At 38.1% G+C, this 23,546-nt stretch overlaps 1 protein-coding gene across 13 annotated transcripts in view; it reads left to right on the top strand.

The window, feature by feature from the left end:
* The window catches only part of COL21A1 (collagen type XXI alpha 1 chain), a 227,203-nt gene that overhangs the window by 31,168 nt on the left and 172,489 nt on the right, over positions 1-23,546 (top strand). For 5 of the 13 annotated variants that reach the window (XM_041725133.1, XM_041725142.1, XM_041725186.1 and 2 more), the window contains one exon: positions 22,968-23,111. The exons of the other annotated variants lie outside the window; for them this stretch is intronic. The gene's annotated coding sequence lies outside the window, so the exon portion shown is untranslated. The remainder of the gene's footprint in view (positions 1-22,967; positions 23,112-23,546) is intronic. 13 annotated transcript variants of the gene reach the window in all.

Consider the following 23,546-nt stretch of genomic DNA (forward strand, 5'->3'; position numbering starts at 1 on the left):
AATTAACTGTCAATATAAAAACCTTAGGGAAAGGCAAAAAAAAAAAAAAAATCAGCATTGCTCTTTTCTTTTCATGTGAGAGTCAAGAAGGGAATAATGTGTATGAAAGGAAGAAAAGAGTTAGGAAACTGTGTTTGAGAGATTAGCAAACTTTATTGCAAATAGTGCCTTTGGGAGAAAGTGGGCTAAGAATGAGAGTGGAGTCAGTGGGGAGCATGGCCCTGGAGGAAGGGTTAGAGAGTGGGAAGAACACTTGGATTTGCTCAATAGGGAACAGGAAGCCTTAGGAGTTTTCAGTTACATACCACATCACATGAGTACTTCAGAAGGTTTTACACTAGTTTAATAGATGTCATTTTCTGGGCATGCGTTTCCTTCTTGTTGCCCTAACAAAAAATACACACACACACACACACACACACACATTCTTCTGTAAAGGAATTGTACTTATATTTTAAAACTAAGTATTCCTTGTGTTGTGAGGTAGACTGTTCAGAACAAACTCCATCCTCAGAGTTCTATCTTAAAGACAATAGGATTTTAAGATCATTTGCAGATCGAAAATATACAAAGTTAGTATAATGCTAAAAAGAGGTTAAAAGCCTGACACCTTAGTTAATTAACACTCTTGAAGAAGAAGCTATTTAAGATCATGATTAAGAGCTGGAAAACCCTTGTGATGATTTCAGTGAACTAGAACACAATTTTTTTTTTTTAATTTTTTATTTATTTATGATAGTCACAGAGAGAGAGAGAGAGAGGCAGAGACACAGGCGGAGGGAGAAGCAGGCTCCATGCACCGGGAGCCTGATGTGGGATTCGATCCTGGGTCTCCAGGATCGCGCCCTGGGCCAAAGGCAGGCGCCAAACCGCTGCGCCACCCAGGGATCCCTAGAACACAATTTTATTGAGTTTTTACCCTGTGCCAGACTATATGCTGGGTGCTGAGTGGGCAGGAAGAAGGAGATGAAGGAGGGCAGATAAAAAGTTAATAATACCTGGCACAAAAAGACACTTAGTAAATATCTATTGGATGAAGGAATGAATGAATGGATGACTCCCTGGTATTTATTGATTCAATTTGTTGGAGAGGGTGAGGGGTGGTGCTAGGGGCAGAGGCACTAAAATAGAAATGAACAGAGATGAGATAAGTGGTTCTCAACATTTGGCTGCACATTCAGATTGCCTGGGACCTTAAAAAAATTCTGAAAGCCAGATGCCACTCTAAGTGAGTCTGACATGCTTTGAAGGCAAGGGAAAGGGGAGGAGGGAAAATTGTGTCCATGGACCCCAGAACTTGGAAAAGCAAGGCATATTATGGAAAAGGATAAGTGTAGTCTCATCTTCTGATCTTAGCCAGAAGATGAAACTGCTGGACAGAATATAAACAGGTTGGTGGAGTTCAGTTCCTGAAAGACCTGGGCTGCCATACTAATGAGCCATTGAAAGCTAAGGAATTATGGCCACTCTTGTTTTTACTGTTTGATATCGCCCTCTCTCTCTTTTTCTCTCACTCTGCCCCTAGCTGAGGAGGTAGTGTGTGTGTGTTTGTGTGTGTGTATCCCTGCTCTGTCTTCCTGAGACTAGATCTCTTTTATTGGAATTTTTGCGTTATGGCACATTTTTCAGCAAGGCTTCTTTATTTAAAACATTGGTTCCTGCTACAGATAGCTACTCACATTTCTGTATGGTTTTCATTCGTCTTTTGGAGACTGGCCTTCTTTCCTTATTTGTGGTCCCCTCACACATCACCAACAATCATGCCTGTTTTTCTATCACTGAGCAACCATGACAGAAATGATTTTGGTCTATGTCTTTGGTACGTGTTCATTGTAAATACTTGTACAATGTAGGAAAGCTGAAGAAGAAAACAAGAATTATTCATAATAAAACTCTTACGCTGTTAGCATCGTGGTATATTTCAAGTATGCATTTGGTTCATGCCTATACTTATTTGTGAAGTTAGGGGATGGCTTGCCAGTGGGTTTTTATTTCCCCTCTTAATCATTTTTCTTGTAACCTTGGATTATGAGAATTTATCCTCATGATTGAATATTAGTTAAAAAACATTCTGATGACTGTGTATTGTTCCAACAAATGGGTTCACAATGATCTTTTTACTGTGGTCCTTTGATGGACTTTGTTTCACTTTTATAAAAAATGCAGTACTGAGACCCTCACCCCAAAATCTTTATGCTCATTCTGACCTCCCTGGGACAAATACGTAAAAGGGGGATTTTACTGGGTTCATGTCTTTTATCTTTGAAGATCTTTTATGCAGATTGCTAAATTATTTTTCAAAAATTTTGAGCACATTTCATTGAGTGTTAAAATGCATTATTTAACTTTATAGTTGATTGAAATAGAAGTTTCTCCTGACCTACATGGAAAATTTTATAAATAAGAAGGATTAATCCAAATAATTACATCTTTGCCGAGGAGGCCATGAGAAGAACGTTTACATGAATAGGCTATTATGTAGCCTGCTAAGTGGATATTCTTATTTTTTATAGTAATGGGAGGATCATTGACACGAATGATTTTTAAGAACCTGAGTTCATTAACTCAGTGGCCCCAGAGTAGGTTTGCAACATGTTTTTGGGTGGCAAAGGAATCTTATTTACTGAGTAAGGAACGATCATTTTTGCTGGAGGAACAATATCATCCCGGTAACCTGTGCACAGACAATAACCTCTTTTGCACAATAATTAAAATCAATTTATTTTTTGGGAAGCCTTCTATGCTGAAAATTGTGTGAGGTTAACAAGTCTCTGGAATTGGTTTATTTAATTCAACACACAATCAATGCATCTGGAAGAAGGCTTCATGCTGTGCAATGTTCTGCATGCTGGTCTGACCACAGAGGATCTTTCCCACCGTAAGTTTGTGCTGGACACACTTTGAACCATTTAGATCATGCATCTGGAATCCAGGGCCCTTCTCTCTGCACATGTTTCATAATAGTAGAACAGTAGAAATATGGCTCTAGTCTTTGTACCTTTGCTTGTAATTTTCTTTTTTTCTCTGGGAATATTTGCTCTAAAATTATTTTCTCTTATTATGGGAAAACCATGTGTGTAAGAGACAATAAAATCTTATTTTAAAATGAAATTTACCACCAACCCCCAATAGGAACTAAGCTTGTTTACCCTTTCCAGCTTAAAATTTTCTAATTTTTTTTCTTTCCTTCAGGGTTCCATCAAAATCTTCATTGATACCTATAATTGTAATACAGTTTTGATGGTAACCAATACTAAGGCTTTCTGAGGTGCTTCTCTAATCTGGGAACACAGACTTTGTGTGTGTGACCCCAATCAACAGTTGCTTATTTGGCACGCCTGGAACTGTAATTTGAAGGCACCAGGGCTTTTAGAATTCCTCTGAAAATACTTAAAATGGAAACTTACCACTTAGAAAACAGCAATTCTAAAAAACCACTCACGTCATCTTCCAAAACAACAGTGAAGTTATTCAGTTTTAAAGATTTTCTAAGAGTTTCTAGAATTCAATATTTCTCCCTTTCGAACTTCCAGATTGTTATTATTATTATTTTTTTTTTACCATATCCTTCTTGTAACAATTGACTTTTTCTTGTAGTATTGGAGTTATTTAATTATAGGCTTTATCTGTTAGGTCTAGGTGCCATCTAATTCACATTGGTGCTCAGCCTCCCACATGTTCATGATCAGTTAATATAGGGATTGGGTATCACTTTTATTTCTTAGTTTTCAATCTGTGTGCTGGAGGCAACCAGTCAGTTCACAGGCCCTGGAGGTGCTACTCCAGACTGGCAGCATGAAGTTAACAGGGATAAATAAGGAGACAGGTAAGTTAATAGAGCAATGGTAAAACATTCTCTTGGCCCATGATGAAGAAGAATATTAGCAGAATAGAACATTTTATTTTTATAAAATTCTGGAAATATTCTTGAAGTCTAGAGCTCACATAATGAGTGCTTTTTTAGGTTGATGATGCTGACTGTGGTGGTTGGGGGTGAAGTTGCTTTCTTACTCTCATACCACACTATTTACATAAAAAAATCCTGTTTCTTAGTATACTCCCATAGTACTTACCATGTATGCATTAAATGATAAATGACTTTGTAAACAGTTAACTTTGTCAATGTTAGTTGCTAACAAACTCATAAAAGAACCTCCTTTGATTTTTTTTAAGTGATTAAATGAACACAGCTTTATTTTGCACCTGAGGTGTGTGAATCACCCCTAAGTATTTCCAGAATTTTTCCTGCACAACCCTAGAGTTATCAAATCTGGCAATAGAAACAGGATGGTTCTCAGGAGGGCTGCATCAGAAAGGAGTGGCCTCTGTTTTTTTTTTTTTTTATTTTATTTATTTATTCATGGTAGACAGAATGAGAGAGAGAGAGAGAGAGAGAGAGAGAGAGAGAGGCAGAGACACAGGCAGAGGGAGAAGCAGGCTCCATGCAAGGAGTCCGAAGTGGAACTCGATTCCGGGACTCCAGGATCATTCCCCAGGCCGAAGGCAGGCACTGAACTGCTGAGCCACCCAGGGATCCCCCTGGCCTCTGTTTTATTGCCATGAGAAAGGCCCTGCTGACCCCTACTGTAGTGATCAGAGATTCCAAGAACTGCGGCAAGGCCCAGGCAGCAGCCACCAAGGCTACAAACAAGTTACTGAATCCATGTCAGCCTCATTCTATTGCCACTAATTTCTAGCTCAGGGCCAGGCAACTTCATTCTCATGCCTGAGCATCATTTATTTAAGAACTAGAGATTAAAATATTTTATTACTATTTCAAGAGGAAAAAAAGAGAAAAGACAGAGAAGGTGTTTAGGGAGGTGTTTAAGGAGGTCTGGGGAGGTTCTAGTGCAGGTTCCGTTAGTCACCAGGCATTGGTGTGACATGTAATTGCTGCCATTCCTGGGCCTCAGTTTCTTCATTTGGATTATGACCATGCCTATTTGGCCACAGCAAAGAGGATCTTATAGTCCTAAAACAGATTTGAGCAGGCTTTGTAAAACATACAATGCTTTATGCATGCACAAATGTGTAGTTTATATTGTGCATATCTGAAGGGAGGGGGAAAAGGGAATGGGGAAAGGAAAGCCTCTCAGGCCATTATCAGGAGTTTGGATCATTGTGGGGAATGGTGGGAGTGCAGTGATTATGGACTCCCCTAAAGGCAACACATATTGAGAGAATGAGAGGACAAAGAATGATGTTCTTATAAAAATGAGCTGCATTTCCTCTTCATCTCCAACCCCCTGCTATCAAACCTCCTGCTCCTTTTTGGCTTTTATGTAGGGATATGTCAGCAGGAATGCTTTTTGAGATCATTAAGCATAAACCCCAGGCAGTCATTTTACAGTTTATCAAACATCCCACCGTTGTTTTAGCCTGCTCACAAAAACTGAATAAGGCCAATCTAATGCTCAAGGGAGAGGATAGTGGTGGTAGAATTCTCATGGGGAAGGGAAGATGAAAGTTTCTGGTGCTTGTTTAATTCTGTGCTTGCCAAGTAGAAAATATACAAAAGAAAATTGCAATGTAAGTGGCGCATAATATCCAAAATTGTTTTGAAATAAAGTCCAGATTTGAAGGACATGATGTGCCACTTTGAACATTACCATTATTTTATGCACCAAAAAATAAAAGATGCTCAGAGGTCTTTAATTTTGACCAGAATTTTTAAAAACTTATGGAATTAACAAATAATAATTTGAGTAGGATGTCTATTGCCTTCGTATAATTAGTGCAAATATCACTTCTTTTTCAGGACTATAAATATAAGTCTGTGCCTTATTAACCACTTCATATCTCATCTGAATTCACAAATCATTATTTTCATTGTTATAGTCCACATGCTTATCTGTAACTTATTCAGTGTTCTCTGGTTTTCATTTATTTATTTTTTAGATATTTATTTATTAGAGACAGAGAGAGAGCATGTGCACATGAGTGGGAGGGGCAGAGGGGGAGAGAGAATCTTAAGCAGACTCCATGCTGGGCACTGAGCCCAGCTCAGGGCTTAATCTCATGACCCTGAGATCATGACCCGAGCTGAAGCCAAGAGTTTGGTGCTTAACAGACTGCACCACCCAGGTGCCTCCAGTATTCTCTGGTTTTAAGAAGAATGTCTAATATCGAAAATGACTTACCTAAAAGGTGGTAAGAAATTGTATGTGGAATTCTAAGATCAAGGCGTTTCAGGACATTTTTAGAATCTGCTACGCATTTGTAAAATATCTACATAGTTTGGCATATTTTTATGAATTAATGTGCTGATCTTAAAATACAGTGCATATGGTAGGCGTTATACATACATAGTAGTGATAATAAAAATACCTTTTGATTAAATGACAATGCCTGTTAGAATCACGCTAGCTGTGGTAATAAACAAGTCTCCAAGTGTATAACGGAGCAAAGATTATAGAGGCTAATTTCTCATTCAGACAAAGTTCAAAACAAGGAATCTTGATTGACAGCAGGCTTTCCTCCGAACTACAGTTGGGGACCTATGTTTCTTCCGTTTTAGGACTCTCCCCTCTTTAACAGTCATTTTTCAATTGCTGGGCTCATCTCCTTCAAATAAATGGAAAGGGAAAGAGCATGGAGGACCATGCACAGAAGAACTCTAGGGACCAGGAATCGTGCAATAGTTAGACCTCGGATCATGTCCCTAGAAGAGGAGGAAGCACATTTGATGAAGAACTAGACAATCTCTGCTACACTCGCACATTGTTAGCTCCCTATGTGCATTGGCTATTAATATTCTCATATCGAAAGTCAATGTACAGCTCTTATAACCCCTTTGTATTTTAGGTGATAAGAAAGGTAATTTATTTATTTATTTTGCTAATGCGTGCTGTACAAGACTCAAGATTAGTAATCTAGACTCCTATTTAGAAGAGGAATTGAAGAAGATGTTTATAATCCTCAGTTCCTCAGACTAAGGTCAAGCTTAAATTAACTGGATTTTAAGTAACTATGTACATTCAGCCTGAGCGGTATGCTCTGGAAAATATATAGATGTGACTGGGTGAGTAAGTGCTATTAATAGTTAACTGAACAAAGGAAAAGAATGGCAAAATTATTTCTTTTTCTTTAATATAGTTTGAGGTAGATAATCTTTGTCAAACATTCTCTAAAAAGAAAAATGATTCCTAAAATGAGGTCAATAAAGCAGTTTCAATGTCCTTTTTTTTTCATTTCCTTTAGAAGCTATAGATGAAAATATTACATATAAGTAGAAACTTCCCTATCCATCTATCTATTGCTTATTTTTTCTTTTTTCTTTTCTTTCCTTTTCCTTTTCCTTTTCCTTTTTCTTTTCTTTCTTTTCTTTTCTTCCTTTTTTTCTTTTCTTTCTTTCTTTCTTTTTCTTTCTTTTTTCTCTTTCTTTTTTCTTTCTTTCTTTCTTTCTTTCTTTCTTTCTTTCTTTCTTTCTTTCTGTCTTTTTCTTTTTCTTTCTTTCTTTCTTTCTTCTTTCCCTCCCTCTACCAGCTAAGGTTCAAGTACTCAGGTACTTTTCTTTCTTTCTTTTTTTTTTCAGGTACTTTTCTTTCAAAGGAGAGCAGCCATTCTAGCATAACTAGACATAATGCATTGTAGCTAGAGCAGGAGTTAGCAAATGTTTTCTGTAAAATGCCAGGTAGTAAATATTTTAGCCTTTGTATGCCATACAGTCTCTGTCACAACTACTCAACTGTGCTTTTTCCATGGGGAAGCCCCTTGACAGTATGTAAAGAAATCATTGGCCTTGTCCTCAATAAAACTTCGTTTACAAACATAGGCAGAAGTCTGGATTTGGTCCATGGCCTCTATTTTTCTGACTCCTGGTCTAGAATGTTCAGTACTTTCTAAAAAGGGTACATTTTCTAATTTTATATTAGATATTTGTGATATTTATAAAGCTGATTTCTCTCTACAGAGTTAGAAATTTTACTTTCAGTTTGATTTTTGATGAGAAGAATAACCATGACCTAAGATAGCATTGACTAATTCACTATGTCTTTTGTCATCAGCATTAATGAAGTGATAAATCATAGTTGTGTTGGCATATTTTGTTAGATAGCAGGCCTATAAAAGCTATTGGCTACCCAGAGTAAAATTGTTTTATTAAAAGCACTTGGAGAAAGGCTTCAGCGATGGCTAAAAAAGAATTCATAAGGCTTTCATCTTTAATGAAAGGTTAGTTCTGTGTATTTGCTTGATTTTTCTTCACAGTGGTAGACGGAATTTAATTTTTATACCTCAAAAACTTTGCACTATGAGACCCTGACTAGCATACATAACTTTCTTTAACGTTTTCAAACTATCTAGGAGAGGATTATTTCCTAAAATGTCATCAACAAGTAGAAGGCAAATATAAACAACACTGTGCGCCTGGGAGAAGCACAATAAAGAGACCCAAATAAGTGATACAGATGGAAACAGGCCTCCCGTTCACTAAATTAAGATGTAATGTGTCATATGTGGGAACCATGAGTATAGAGCCTTTTTTAAGTACAGGGCTTTGGAGTGATGATTGATACCTCCTGCATTTGTTTATGTAACAAGTGTTTTTGAAGTAGAATGTAGACTCCCTTTGCCCTGGGGGTGGGGAGTATAATTGTTTTTCTTGGATCAGGCTCTTCTGGTAGGTGGGGTAGGGAGGGAAGAAGGGAAAAGGACAGTGTCTCTTTCTTGTTTGGCTCTGTTATAGTCCTTGAACTGCTAGTTTCTGCTATTTTGTTGTGACAGACTAACACTGACTAACCTTTGGCGACACATATGAGAAAGGCATCCAGATTCTGGCTCTTCATGAAGAACTTGCATGCATTCTATTATCTCTTTCAACTTTCCACTTAGCATCTGCCCTGGCAGTGCCCTCCAGAGCCTTTTGTGACTGGGATTCCCATCAAGAGCTGTGAGACATCCATGTGATGCATGGCAAACTCACACATTCCTGTTTTTTCCAAGTAGTGTAAGGATCGCTTCACTGCCAGCCCTGTCTCAGCCCTGACATCTAACTCCAACTGTGCTCTTCACTTGCACCAATAAGCACAATGGGTAAATCCACAAGACCTCTGTGTAAGCAGATATTCACTATGGACTGAGACACCAGCCTCCCCTTTGTGTAGACACCTCAGTCCTCTGAGCAATTCTTCTAGAGTTTCTCCTTCATTGGATTGTGAGAGGTACCTCTCCTTCCCTGTGTGTAGAGAAGAGAAAAGACTCCATCAAAAACCACTGATGGCTCCTGGCAGCAAGAAAGTCCCTCAAAAACTCTACATCCCGTTTCAGTATCTTGTACTAAGCAAATGGTGATGGTGAAGGATAAAAGTGGAGAGATTAGAAATATTGAGGAGAAAATACTTACAGGACTTAGTGATTTGATTATCGTCCATTAGACATAAGGATTAAAGGAGAAGAGGATGAGAGAGGAAAACAGAGTAGGATTAGATTGGGAGTTCATGTATCACAAATTCAGTTTTGGATTAGTTCTAAGGGCTATGCTGGTGTTCAGATGTCAATGTCACATGGGGAATTAGTTTCATGTACAGAGGACCCTTGAACAACATGGGTTTGAACTATGTGGGTCCACTTATATGTCGATTTTTTTTCCAATAAATACAGTACTGTAAATGTATTTTCTCTTTCTTATGATTTTCTTTCCTCTAGTTTACTTTATTGTAAGCATATAGTATATAATACATATATATGGTATATGCTAAGTGACTATATTATTGTCAAGGCTTCTGGTCAAAGGAGGCTATACGTAGTTAAGTTTCTGGGGAGTAGAGTTATAAACAAATTTTCAATTGTGTGGGGGGTTGGCATCCCAAACCCCCACATTGTTTCAAGGGTCATCTGTACTTTAGCAAACAGATCTTGAAGCAGGTATAAATTTGTGAATCTTATGAATAAAATCTTCAAAGGAGATGGTAGAGGATGAAAAGAAGAAAATGTCTAGGGTTGCTCTTTGAGTAACTCTAATGTTTAATGGTTGGGTAGATGGGAATAAGCATTCCAAGGAGACTGAAAAGAAGAAACCATAGAAGTAGAAGGAAAACCAGGACATAGTTTCCAAAATGCACAGGATGCTTAAGTCAAAGGGAAGTGATGAGAAAAGGAGTGAGTGGCAGAGGGGTGACTTGTGGGTTATTCTATTTATGTTGCTCCTACTGATGCGTAAAGACATTAACCAAATGGAAATGCAAATGGAAGCATTATGAAACTCTTGTAGATTTATTTGGGATGTTCATGTTGCTAAATAAAAATTTATTTCAGCAATTTGCTTCCCATGTGTGTTATAATCAGTTCCAGAGAGACTTCATTTATCATAAAGACAATGCTTTATGTATCACAAGGAAAACATTACAAACTAAAGAGTTTCTCATAGAGGAATATAATTTTATTCCTTATAGGTTTTTAAAAAGTATGTATGTGTGTATGTGTACAAGTGGTTCTCTTTCTATAGCCAATGTTATCTCTGTTCTTTCTTCTAAGGTTTCTTCTAGTATCTCTTATGCTATACACTGGGTTAATGCTCGAATATCAGGAAAATGTTTAAATAACTGCCTGAATTGTTTGAAGCATATTATAAAGAGAATGTTAGACAGCTGTTTTCCATTTCTCATGATAGAAAACAAGAACACAGCTTCATCTTTAGCCATTGAGATGTGGTTAACAACAAAATGGAACTTTTGCCTAGAACAGAATGAACAATGGTAGGTTCTTGGAGTCAGACTAAGACTGGCTTAAGTGAACCATGATCTGGAGATATTCTGGGGGCATGGTCTTGGCTTCCTTGGCTGTGGGCATTGTGACACGTGGAAATGCCTTTTGGAATGTACAGTTTTCAATTTCTCTCTGATTTATGCATCTTGTGATTGAATATGGTGAAGCTTCCACGATTTGGTACCAATGTACTTTCTAAGCCTTATTTCCACTCGCTTATTTTGACACTCCATTTCAGTAAAACTACAGTCTCCAAATATGGTTGTGCTAGAGGGTCAGATTTTTTCTAAATCTTTTAAAAATCTAGTTCAGATGCCACTTCTGCCATGGAACCTTCCACAGCACCCCAAGAAAATATAATCTCTTTTTCTTCAGATTTACTAGCTTTTCCTGAAATACCACTATTTAAAACTAAACTTACTCATTCAATAAATATTTATTGAGTGTCTATTATGTGTCAGATTATGTATTTGTGATAGGTGCTGAGGATAAAGCATTTCTTGCTTTTATGGAGTTTGCATTCTTGTAGCAGTGTAGTGGTTGAGACCACATATTCTGGGGTCAGTTTCTTGGGTTTGCATCCTGGATATATTACTTTCTAGCTGTGTAATTTTGTTTAATCATTATGTTTCTGTGCATTAATTGCTCTGACTAAACGCTAGAAATGAAACATAACTACCTGGACCAAATGTTTTTGGCTTGGGGTGTAGACCACCCCAGACCCATGTCTTTACTTTGCTTTCTACCTGTAGTAGTCCTTATAACAGCTTGATGTTTTCTCTTGGGCATGAATCCAGGCTGCAGCTATTATTCAAAACAAAACAAAAAACAAAACAAACTACAACAGACCCAGTGCCTACAGAATGGCTGCTTCTAGTATTTTTGGAGATGGGATGGACTTCTCAGAGAGTAGTACTTTTCTTTTTTCTTTTTTTAATATTTTCTTTTCTTAAAGATTTTATTTATTAATTCATGAGAGACACAGGCAGAGGGAGAAGCAGGCTCCATGCAAGGAGCCCAACGTGGGACTCGATCCTGAGTCTCCAGGATCATGCCCTGGGCTGCAGGCGGTGCTAAACCGCTGTACCACAGGAGTTGCCCAATTTCATTTATTTATTTGAGAGAGTAAATGAGCTCAAGCAGAAGGAAGGGCAGAAGGAGAGGAACAAGCAGACTTCCCTCCGAGTGGGGAGCCAAAGGCAGATGCTTTAAGGGAGTGAGCTACTCAGGAGCTCCCCTGCCACCCCTGCCTTTCTTTTGAGTTAAATCTATGGTTACTGAAGAACCACTATATTAGATTTAGAGTCATTTCTTGAGGAAGGATAAAAAATAATTCAGCTTAAGCCTAGATTCCTGAATAATATTCTGTTAAATCTCATTTGATTCTTAATTTTTTTTTTAAGATTTTGTTTGTTTATTCATGAGAGAGTCAGAGAGAGGGAGAGAGAGAGAGAGAGAGAGAGAGAGGCAGAGACATAGGCAGAGGGAGAAGCAGGCTCCTTGCGGAGATCCCACTGTGGGACTCACTCCCGGAACTCTGGGATCATGCCCTGAGCTGAAGGCAGCTGCTCAACTGCTGAGCCATCCAGGTGCCCCTCATCATTTGGTTCTGTCTTCATAGTGTTGTTGAATTTGAAACATGCTATGTGCCTGTGTGTGGTGGAGTGGCAGTGTGTTACTCCTTCTGTGGGTTACAGTCCAAATGTTAATATGAGAAGGAATGTTATGCTTTTCGTCATTGATAAAGAGACTTATCTGAAAATGGCCAGAACAAATCCAGAATACCACAACATAGCTTGGAAACCAATAAATGCTGAACTGGCCAAGTATTTCTTTAAGCTCTAGTTATAAGGGGCACATACCTACAATCTGAAAAAATAGGTTTCATAGAAGTTGTCCTAATCAGCAGCAATATTCCATTCTATATCCTTTATAGACTGGCTATAGAAATTTGCTTTTGGAAAAAGTACATGTTTTTCTAAGAAGCTATTAAATGAATTAAAGGTTAATGCATAACTGTCCCTGGTGATTGGATACTTGAAAGATATTGCCAAAAGAGAAACAATGAGATGCATTCAGAGAAGATTGTATATTGAATGTGCTCAATTCTTAGAAAAATAAATGTGGGAACATCTAATCTCATCACAGTTGGATACATATGTTTTTTGCAAATGGAATGTAATTTTCTAAAAATGTCAGCTGTGTGTGTTTCATAGATACTGAAAACATATGCTAATTTTTGGCAGCAGCCAAGGAAAGCTACAGTGCTTTTAATTTAAATTTAAATACACAGTGAGTGAGTGAGCACTTAGCAATGGTGGGAATGCACCAGAGGGCTGGCATGTAGTGTGGAGTCAGAGAGATTGATAGAGAAGCAGCAAGTAGAGAAGGAGGGAATCGAAGGTACTCAGAAGTCTGAGTAGAAGTGCACGTGGCAGCAGTGCTACTGCAGCTGGGAGAATATGGTGGAACCTAGGCCAGAATGGGCCAGATTCAGAATCTGAGACCATCAGCATCCAATGCAGAATGATTTGTAGAGTGTATTGTTCTCACTGCTCCCTCTTTTCCAATCAGCTCTTCCATCCGCCAGGTCAGGGAATCCCCAAAATGTTCCTTGGGAACATTGCTTCTGCTGAATGTTTTTGATATTTATAGGTTTCTATTAAAACAAAGTGCAGAGACAAGGGAGAGGGTGCTAGAGAGGGAAGCTGCAGATAAATTTTGGATACAATGAATTAAACAAGTTAAATGGGTTACCTTTACTTTTAGACTTCGCAAAGCCTTTTATATATACGCTAATATGAATTGAGAGTCTCATAAATGGAAAGCAGCATCTCTCAAAATGATCCAAACACAGATCTTATTTTTCCCCTTGCAGTATCTCAAAAGGCAAGTGTTTGTGAAATCCGCCTGGGAAATCCTGGCTGGGATGCATGAAATTTGTCCGTCAGCTGATTATTCAATTGAGTTGAGATATTAAGATACTAACCTCCTTTTAAAAATAGATATAAAGATATTTTTGGAGATCCTACAGAGTGAGCCATTACCTAGTATATATATATATTGCAGCACTGACATAGCAGGTGACTGGTTGTTTGTTAGCTGACCATGAACCAATAGCAGGCGAGCAAGAGATGAGGGAATGGAGTCCATGTGTGTGGACTTTGAATGGCGAGCCTCTGAGGTTAGAAGAGGTGTATTTGAGATGCAGGGGAAGGGAAGTGGTTGGAAGTGTTACCACACCAGTATGGGAAGCTGGGGCATCATGCACTTGCTAAATAGCGAGGGCAGGGGGAGCTGAAGGGTGCACGCAGATGGGACGGGGATGAAAAAGTAAGGGAGACAGACTCTGACTTTCAGGCTAAGATCTAAGTATTTAATTTGAAAAACTATATGCTATTAATAAATGAATTGAGAGCTTCTGTTTACAAAAATGGTGCTGTTTAAATATTATTGCTGAAAGCCAGTATGAGCTTTGTCAAGAATTTCAGAAAGTCCAAAGTTTCTGAGTAATGTTTAAAGAATGAGAAAGAAATGAATCCTTTTCACCAAAAAAGTTGTTCTTAAAATATCATTTTAGTCCTGGAATAACATATACTTATTGTGAAAAATAAAAAAATCCCAAAATAATGAAACAAAAATCATCCCTATTGCCCATAATCTCTCAGTCTAGAAGTAGCTACTCTAAATCTTTTAGCATATTATCTTCCAGTCTCCCCTTCTTTTTCTTCTTCCTTCTTCTCTTCTTCCCTCCCCAAAATGTGTAATTTTTTTTCCAAATTTTGTAATTTTGGTAGTAAATACTGAACATAAAATTTTAATGAGGATGCTATAATTAAACCAGGGATTGAAAAATCTGTCACCTGTTTTTGTAAAACTCATGAACTAAGAGTGGTTTTTACATTTTAAAATATTTGAAAAGAATCAAAACAATATTTCATGACATTTGAAAATTATATGAATTCAAATTTCAATGTCCATTAATAAAGTTTTATTGGAACCCAGCCCCAACCACTTACTATTTTCTATGCTGGTTTCATATCAACGATGCAGATTAATAGTTGTGACAGAGACAGCATGGTCTACAAAGCCTAAAATATTTACTATTTGAGTTTTTACATAAAATGTTTGCTGACCTCTGATTTAACCAATACACAATTTTGGGACATTTCTGTTTTTTACTTTTTGCCCATTATAAATAATGTTTAAACTGATGTCTTTGGTTATAAATCTTTGTCTACATTTTGGATTATTCTATTTGGGTATTTTCCTAAAAACAAAATCATGGTGTCAAAGGGTATGAATGTTTTAAGGCCTCTGACGCATAATGCCAAATTTCTTTCCAGAAAGCTCAAACTGAGTTCCACTTCCACCAGAAGCATATAAGAGATTTTCTTTTCGGCAATACAATCCCTATACTTCCTTGCCTTAACTATTTTAAATTTAATAATAAAACAGTGCTAATCAAGTCCAACCTTGTTAGTACTGAGGATTTGCTGGGGGAGTTAAGTTTCATGTGCTCTATAATTTTTACCCCTCCTTTCAATATGGCCTTGCTTCTGTTCTTGATATAACCTTTCATAGGACCTCATAGAACTTGCTTACTCCTCAGTCATTGTAAATAGGAGTAGGCAATGAAGAAATACCTCCCTATAATATGGGAAATATAAGATTCATAAGAGTTCATACTTGATTCTGTATAAATCCGAGATTGGGGCTTCTTTGCCCATCTAAATGAATTTACTTTTATTCTGAATGTCTGGTTTTAGACTTAACATTACTGATTCTAACTGAACGTGCTCACACTCATTTCTCCATCAACTGATCATGTATTTACCTCCTGAATGCTGAAGCATTGTAGGTTTCACTCCCATGTCAGAGTAAAAAGGATATAGCTTTGCCCTTGAAAAGGACCTTGAAACCCTCTAAAATAATATTAAAATATGTTATTCGGGTGGTGGAATGGGAAAATAGGCATTTAGGGTTTCAAAATCTTAAGTCCAGATTTTACTCTTCTTTAATATGAAGCTAATTTCTGTTATAGAGAATATAGTTTTGAATCTCTTCCTGTTTGAAGCTTTACTTCTAACACTGCACAAAAGCAATGTCTTGGTTCTGATTCTGATTCTAATTATTGGCTTTTTAAGTGTTCAGAGATCTAATTTGACACTAAATCTTTTCTTTCTTTTTTCTATCCGTAGGGAAAATATATATATTTTTAAGTGAAAAGTTTTTCCTGACACTAAACATGAAAGTGCAGGAAGTAAGATTCATTCTATTAGGATTTGAAGAGAAAATACAATAGTTGCTTATGAGTACTTCCCACCTCTGTCCATGTTCCAATAACCACCAGAAATAAAGGGGCTAGATCTGAAGCCTTGTAAGTCGTCCTTAGACTAAGCTTTCCAGATCCCTGAAGAAGAACAGAGTAAGAGTGATTGGGGCAGAAAAGTGATAGAGACCATTGAATTAGCTTTAATTTTAGCCTGGTCTTAGGCTACTAGGTGTCTAGAGAACTTCATGATTTTATTCAGCAACTATTTAATGGGTTGAAGTCCTTCCTAAAAATACTCTAGGGGTGCCTGTGTGGTTCAGTCAGTTAAGCCTCTGACAATTGATCTCAGGGTTATGGGATCAAGCCACATGTGGGGCTCTATGCTCAGTGTGGAGTCTGCTTGTTCCTTTCTCTCTTTGACCCCCTCCTCCTGCTTGTGCTCTTTCTGTCTCTAAAATTAAAAAAGAGGGCAGCCCCGGTGGCACAGCGGCTTAGCGCCACCTGCAGCTCGGGGTGTGATCCTGGAGACCCTGGATGAAGTCCCACTCGGGCTCTCTGCAGAGCCTGCTTCTCCCTCTGCCTGTGTCTCTGCCTCTCACTCTCTCTCTCTCTCTCTCTCTCTGCATCTCTATGAATAAATAAATAAAAATAAAATCTTAAAAAAAAATAAAATTAAAAGGAAAAAGTCTAAAAATACTCTAGAGTCTTAATTTTTCCTTAGGAAAAAAATCAGAAAAGATAATAGGGAGACTCTATAATCCTTGTATCCTTAGAATTCATCAATCACTAGAAGAGAACCTTGGGAGAGGATTTTTCAGCTGAGCCAAGCAGACCTCCCAGATTTGTCACTGTTCACATTTGGAAGTGTGCAGTGATTTTCCTGTGATTGTACTCCTCTCAGAGACTAGCTATGGTGAGAGGTGGGTTAGTATGCTTTTTTAAAAAAACTGGTACATTGTGGAGTTCTTGAATTCAGGCTTGAAAGCTTTATCAAATGTGAGTTCCCAAAAGGGCCGAGGGGAAAGCCACATCTCTCCTGTGCACAGATTCTAGCAGATGATTCTGCTACAGCAGAGGGACTGCTCTTTTGAATAACTTGGCATCTCTGCAAGGTTGGCATGCAGCCAGCCAAGGCATTCATCCCCACCCTTTGCTGCTTCACTGAGGCTTCCCGAGTATGCTTTTGGCCAGGGAAAAACCTTGGCAGAGTGAGGGGGATATTTCTCTTTCTCTTCCTTACAACAAGATGTCATGTAGGCAGGTGGCCTAATTTATAATGGCAAGCTTTAGAGATAGCATCTAATAAAAAGAGGCACATATATCCTTAAGAAAAGGTTAGTTTTACAGGGCTCTGTGCAGTTAGACTAGAGGAAAATCCATAGGAAACACTAAGTACACACACACTCTTTCTTATTTAAGAACAATGATCAATCTAGAATGTTAGGAAATAAAGATTTTATACCCAGAATCGAAAAAGAAGGTGAAGAATCTAGAGTACACCTTATTCAATTAGCTATGATTTACAGAAAGTAAGAAGTAAGAAAACAAAATACAAGTTATAATGATAATAACTATGGCTTTCCTGTCTCACAGAGGTTCAAACACTTTAGATCTGGAAAGGAATCATGGACATTATTTTAGCCACCATCCTAATTTTTCATATGACATATGAAGAAATATCTCTTAAATCTGGTCAAAGTGACTTTTATAAGAACAAAGTTTTGGGAATTAAACAAAATTGCAATGTAGACATGATACTCTACATTGAGACGTGATACTCTAACATAGAAAACCCAAAAGACTCCACCCCAAGATTGCTAGAACTCATACAGCAATTTGGCAGTGTGGCAGGATACAAAATCAATGCCCAGAAGTCAGTGGCATTTCTACACACTAACAATGAGACTGAAGAAAGAGAAATTAAGGAGTCAATCCCATTTACAATTGCACCCAAAAGCATAAGATACCTAGGAATAAACCTAACCAATGAGGTAAAGGATCTATACCCTAAAAACTACAGAACACTTCTGAAAGAAATTGAGGAAGACACAAAGAGATGGAAAAATATTCCATGCTCATGGATTGGCAGAATTAATATTGTGAAAATGTCAATGTTACCCAGGGCAATTTACACGTTTAATGCAATCCCTATCAAAATACCATGGACTTTCTTCAGAGAGTTGGAACAAATTATTTTAAGATTTGTGTGGAATCAATGGAATATAACTCAGCCATTAGAAATGACAAATACCCACCATTTGCTTCGATGTGGATGGAACTGGAGGGTATTATGCTGAGTGAAATAAGTCAATCGGAGAAGGACAAACATTATATGGTCTCATTCATTTGGGGAATATAAAAAATAGTGAAAGGGAATAAAGGGGAAAGGAGAAAAAAATGAGTGGGAAATATTGGAAAGAGAGACAGAATATGAGAGACTGGTAACTCTGGGAAATGAACTAGGGGTGGTGGAAGGGGAGGAGGGCAGGGGGTAGGGGTGACTGGGTGATGGGCACTGAGGGGGGCACTTGATGGGATGAGCACTGCATGTTATTCTATATGTTGGCGAATTGAATACCAATAAAAATAAATTTATATAAAAATTGCAATGTAAGGGAATGAGTGCTGAATCATTTACTTGGGGAAAACATGCAACTTGCATAATAAATGACTTATTATAACAGACAAAACCTAGGATTACTAACATAAATAGGGAAGCCAAAAATACAGGATTGTCTTTCCTTTTTGTTTTTTTAAAAGATTTTATTTATTTATTTATTCATGAGAGACACAGAGAAAGGGAGGGAGGGAGAGAGAGAGAGAGAGAGAGAGAGAGAGAGAGAATGAGAGACAGGCAGAGGGAGAAGCAGGCTCCATGCAGGGAGCCCGATAGGGGACTTGATCCCAGGACTTGATCCTGGAATTCCAGGATCATGTGCTGAGCTGAAGGCAGGTGCTTAACTGCTGAGCCACCCAGGTGTCCCTGTTTTTTCTTTTTAACACAAGCAGCCCACTATGGAATGTCTTTTCCATAATCATCACTGATAATTTCCTGTATGAACAATTACCAGGGATCTATGCTGCTCTTACCACAGAGGAGTGCTAAGAAAACTCTCAGAGGAATGAAATATGACTTTTAAAGAAAGTTAAGGAATTGGGATTGTTATAGTTTTTAGAAGACTATATTAAATAACTTTGATATCTTCAAATATTCCTCATTCTCCTTCTTTCCCTACACGCATATGCATATGCATTTGCATACACATATATCCGTTGGAACTTGAAGCAATTAGTTTGTTATATATCAATGTTAACTTCAAAGCTAACGAGAATTGGACTTTTTTTTTTTTTTTTTGAATCTATCCCAGCCTGTTACTAATCATGTCTATAAGGAATTCAGGGACTTGGAGAATCTTTGTTGCTAGGGCTCTATTTCCAATTTTTAACTGTAACTCAGAGGAAATGAGTATGAATATGTGCTTTCACTTTATTTATAACATTTCTATCATAAATGAATTAGTTAACAAAGAATTTAACTTCCTTTTACTTTTGATGATGCCTGTATAGAAATGACTTCAACCCAAAGGCCAATTGCCTCTTCCCTCTTCACTGTAGCAACCATAATGAAGCATCTTTTGAAGAGTTTCTGTAGGAAGGAGTCCAACAAGAAATTGTCACAGCTGGTCAGAAATAGGGTAGTTCCTCATTTCTATATTATAGTTCAAAACTAGGAAAGTTGAATTTGCCTTTCAGGCCTAAGAAAAAAATGTAAGAAATGTGACCCCAACCTTGGGGAATGTGAATTCATTAGTATTCTCTTGGCCAGAAGAACTTGGATTCTGATACTGAGGAAAAGAAAAGTTGTGAAATGGATGAATTATCTCCAAACTCTTTCTGACTGCACTTTTGGGTGTATATTTGTATTTTCTTGCATCTTCACCTGCTAATTTGGGTGTCTCACATTTGAGTCTAAAGACATGCCTTCAGAAATAAGACCTGCAGGGGTGCCTGGGTGGCTTAGTTGGTTAAGTGGCTGCTTTTGGCTCAGGTCATGATTCCGGGGTCTTGGGATTGAGTCCCATGTTGGGCTCCCTGCTCCATGGGGAGACTGCTTCTCCCTCTCCTACTCCCTATGTTTGTGCTCTCTCTCTCTTTCTCTCTCCTCCTCTGTCAAAAATAAAAAATAAAAAAACAGAAATAAGAACTGCCGATCATCCAACCAAATTAGAATATGAGTCCCCTTTTCTTGGGCTTTTGGACTTTTAAGGGGACTTATAAAAAATATTCATTATTGATGTAAAGCTCTGATATTAAGCAATGATTTGCTATTCAGCATTTCAAGCTATAAATTTAAGAAGGATTTAAGACACAAAATGATTTTATATTGACATTATGCTTTCTTAAGACTCTTCTGTCTTTGAAATTGCTTTTGCGTGTTCAATTTAGGATTCTTTTTATTGAATTAGCTTCTGAATTCGAATTAGCTTAAATAAGAAAGGCATTTATTTACTCAGGGGAAAGACATCCAAACAAAGGCCTAGTTTCAGTAATGGCTGGATATATGGATATAGATATTCATCTGTTGTCTGTTGATTGTTTTCTGTTTTTTTGTTTTTTGTTTTTTTGTAGTCCTACCATTCTCTGTGTTGGCTTCATTCTCAGTGAGATTCTTTGAGGAAGATTTAAACTTACATGGTTCCTAGGATTCAAAATTCGAGAAAAAACAACAACAAAAACTCCTTTTCCCCTCCCTTCCAAAGTTCCAGACCGATCTCTAATTGCCCAATTTGGGTCGTTTGTCCATCCCTAAACCAATCCGTGTGGGTGATTCCTTCTGTGGAGTGAGTGGTCCAGTGATGTTATGGGAGCCCAAACAAGGGACCATTAGAATCACTACTGAAAAATGGACCTCTGGGCTGTGAAGTATTTTCCTTTTTTTTCCCCCCACAGTAGGACTGTTATATGCCATATCTTCTTAGATAGAAAACAGTTAGTGTAAATTAGCCCTTTGGATCTAACCATCAAACTGGCAGTGTGTCTACAATCCAAGAGTGTAGGTGTTAAAGGGAACAGGAAATAACCTCAATAGTGGGTTCTGAAGAAGTCCTAAGGAAATGGCATAACTTCCCTTTCTCCTAAGTAGCTATTTTATTTTGTTCCACCCAGCATTCATTTTGTCTTTTTATGGAACTAGCATCCTGATTTCTTTTGAGAATTTCTTCTTCCCCATGGTAGGCGTTTTAGTAGACCAGTACAATTAGATGCCTAGTTCTCCCCTAACCTAAGGGGTTGGTTGAAGACCCAAGCAAGGCTAATGAAACTCACTATTGTTATACATTGCATAGATTTATATATGAATAGGAAAAATTGGAGCTCATTTCTACCACTGGTGGTATCCATTTAAAAATACCAAATAGTTTCTGTTACCTCTGCAGCTTTATCTGGATCTTCTTTTTGCAAATGTAGCTTTCCAGTCCTTCTGTGAGCTACTCATATATTTCCAAAGAATTCATTTTTCTTTGTAGATTGGAAAGAGTTTCAGTGCTTGCAGCCAGGGAGTCCTAAGTGATATAGAAATTGGGTGCTACAAGTCACAGAGCTTAACATGTCAAATTATGTAGGCAAGGGAGGATGGAGGGCAGAAAAGATGCTATCCAGGGCTAGGAAGTTGGCACCATTATTATGCAATAGGGGGAAAGCTTGTCAAGCTGTAGCCTGTAGTAACTTGGGACTCAGACCATTTGAATCTTTCAGAAACACAGAAGGAAAATGTGAAAGTATTGACATCTTTTGGCTACAATTTAGTAGTACACTAGAATAAATTTACACTTAAGCTAAAACCCATTTTAAAAACAGGGAAAAAGGGTAAACCCTTTTTATAGACACTGATTGCAGCCACAAAATGAAGTGGTGTATAAAGCCTGGTGCTCTGGAGCCTTGGATAGTTGGAAAAGCCAAATTCTCTGCCTAATGATAAAGTTAGTATAATCAATAGGATGAAGATAGGAACTACAGAAGGAAATGAGAAGCTGACTCTCGAGGATCCTTGCATGCACTTCTTGTTATGAGGTGTCTGATTGTCACAGGTGATAATGACATTTACCATAAAAATGAGGTTGGGCTACAGTTTGGGGTCAAAGGTCATAATGGGTAAGTCTCTCCATCCCACTTCCCAGTTTATAATTGCTTTAGGTGGAGGCTAGAGAGATGATCAGAACACTGAAGCAACTGCCCAGGAACCAGAATCCTCAGTAAATGTTTAGATTCAGGACATATACTAGTCAAGTTACTGACCTTTAGTTTCTAGCCTCTGGAATTGACCAGAAGCTTCTCCTAGAGTTTAAAGGAAGTTGTCTTCTCAGGTAGACCTCAACTTTGACAAAAATGTCCTATGATCAGTGATCAAAGGAGATCCTTCTAGAGGGCAGAATTAGCAGCTACCAGTGGGCTGCAATGATCCTGCCTGCAATCCTAGAGAAAGCATTTGAGATCTGCCTGCTTTGCGAATAGGGCATTATTTGAAAGTGATTTTAGCTATTTGTGATGGGGTGGAAAGGGGCTTGTTTTGTTTACAGTTCTGTCCCAAAGAACAGAGTGTCCTCTGACCAGGACACTCACTTCTCTTCCATGGAACAGTCTTGGCTATTGCTGTTTCGCAGGATATATTGACAATGGTGGTGGGATGAGATATATTTTTCTCTCCCTTACCAAATGGGGGCTCTTTACTGTAGTTACTTGTTTTCTCTCCAATAATGATATTGGTTAATTTGATCATCATTTAGTCATGGATGCTGGACCATCTAAATCTGACCAAGAAAAATGTACATCTTGGATTTGGCACTGAATGTAGTAATATGATGAGGTTTGGACTATCTTCACTTGGGGAAAAATTGTATTTGGAGACTGGACAGCAAAAGGTGTAAATGTGGTGGATATTTGTGTTGCTTTTTAATATTCTCTTCTCTCAGGTTTGTTTCCTCTTTTTTAGTTAACAGAGCCCTGATTCTATCTGAAGAAATGCCAGTCTGTGGGCTCCGGGTGGGGCTCTACTTCTGGCTCCATGGAGCGAGCATGTGATCCAAGCCTCTCCAATCAGCACCTTGGATATTTCTCACATGGGAACTGCTTCAAGGTTGGCTCCCTAGTCAAGCAATTTCCATGTGACTTTGGGAACTACTTACATCCACTTGGTATTTGAAAGAGTGCTACTGGGGCAGAGCTGATTTTATGGTCAGATTGATCAGATAATACTTAGTTCCAGGTTGTCAGGTGGTGTACTAGGGTTAGATGTTCCTGACCACCGACTTTGGGTCCATCAGACCCCTAGCTAAGGGAGTAGTCATGTAACCCAAGCCAGGCTAATTGGAGTCTCTGTCTCTGGACTTTGGGTCTTGGGCAGAGTGCTGCAAGGACAGGAAAAATACAGTCTTTTTCTCAAGCTGCATTGCCTTTACAAGACTATTGAACAGTAATTGCTGAGCAGACTCTGGCCCTACCCAGTCTTTGTCCAAGCATGGTTCTCCAGCCTTCCTATCATTTCTGTTGCCACTACTTCCTAATACATTCC

This window comes from Vulpes lagopus, chromosome 1 (genome assembly GCF_018345385.1).
Source record: "Vulpes lagopus strain Blue_001 chromosome 1, ASM1834538v1, whole genome shotgun sequence".
Taxonomy (NCBI): domain Eukaryota; kingdom Metazoa; phylum Chordata; class Mammalia; order Carnivora; family Canidae; genus Vulpes; species Vulpes lagopus.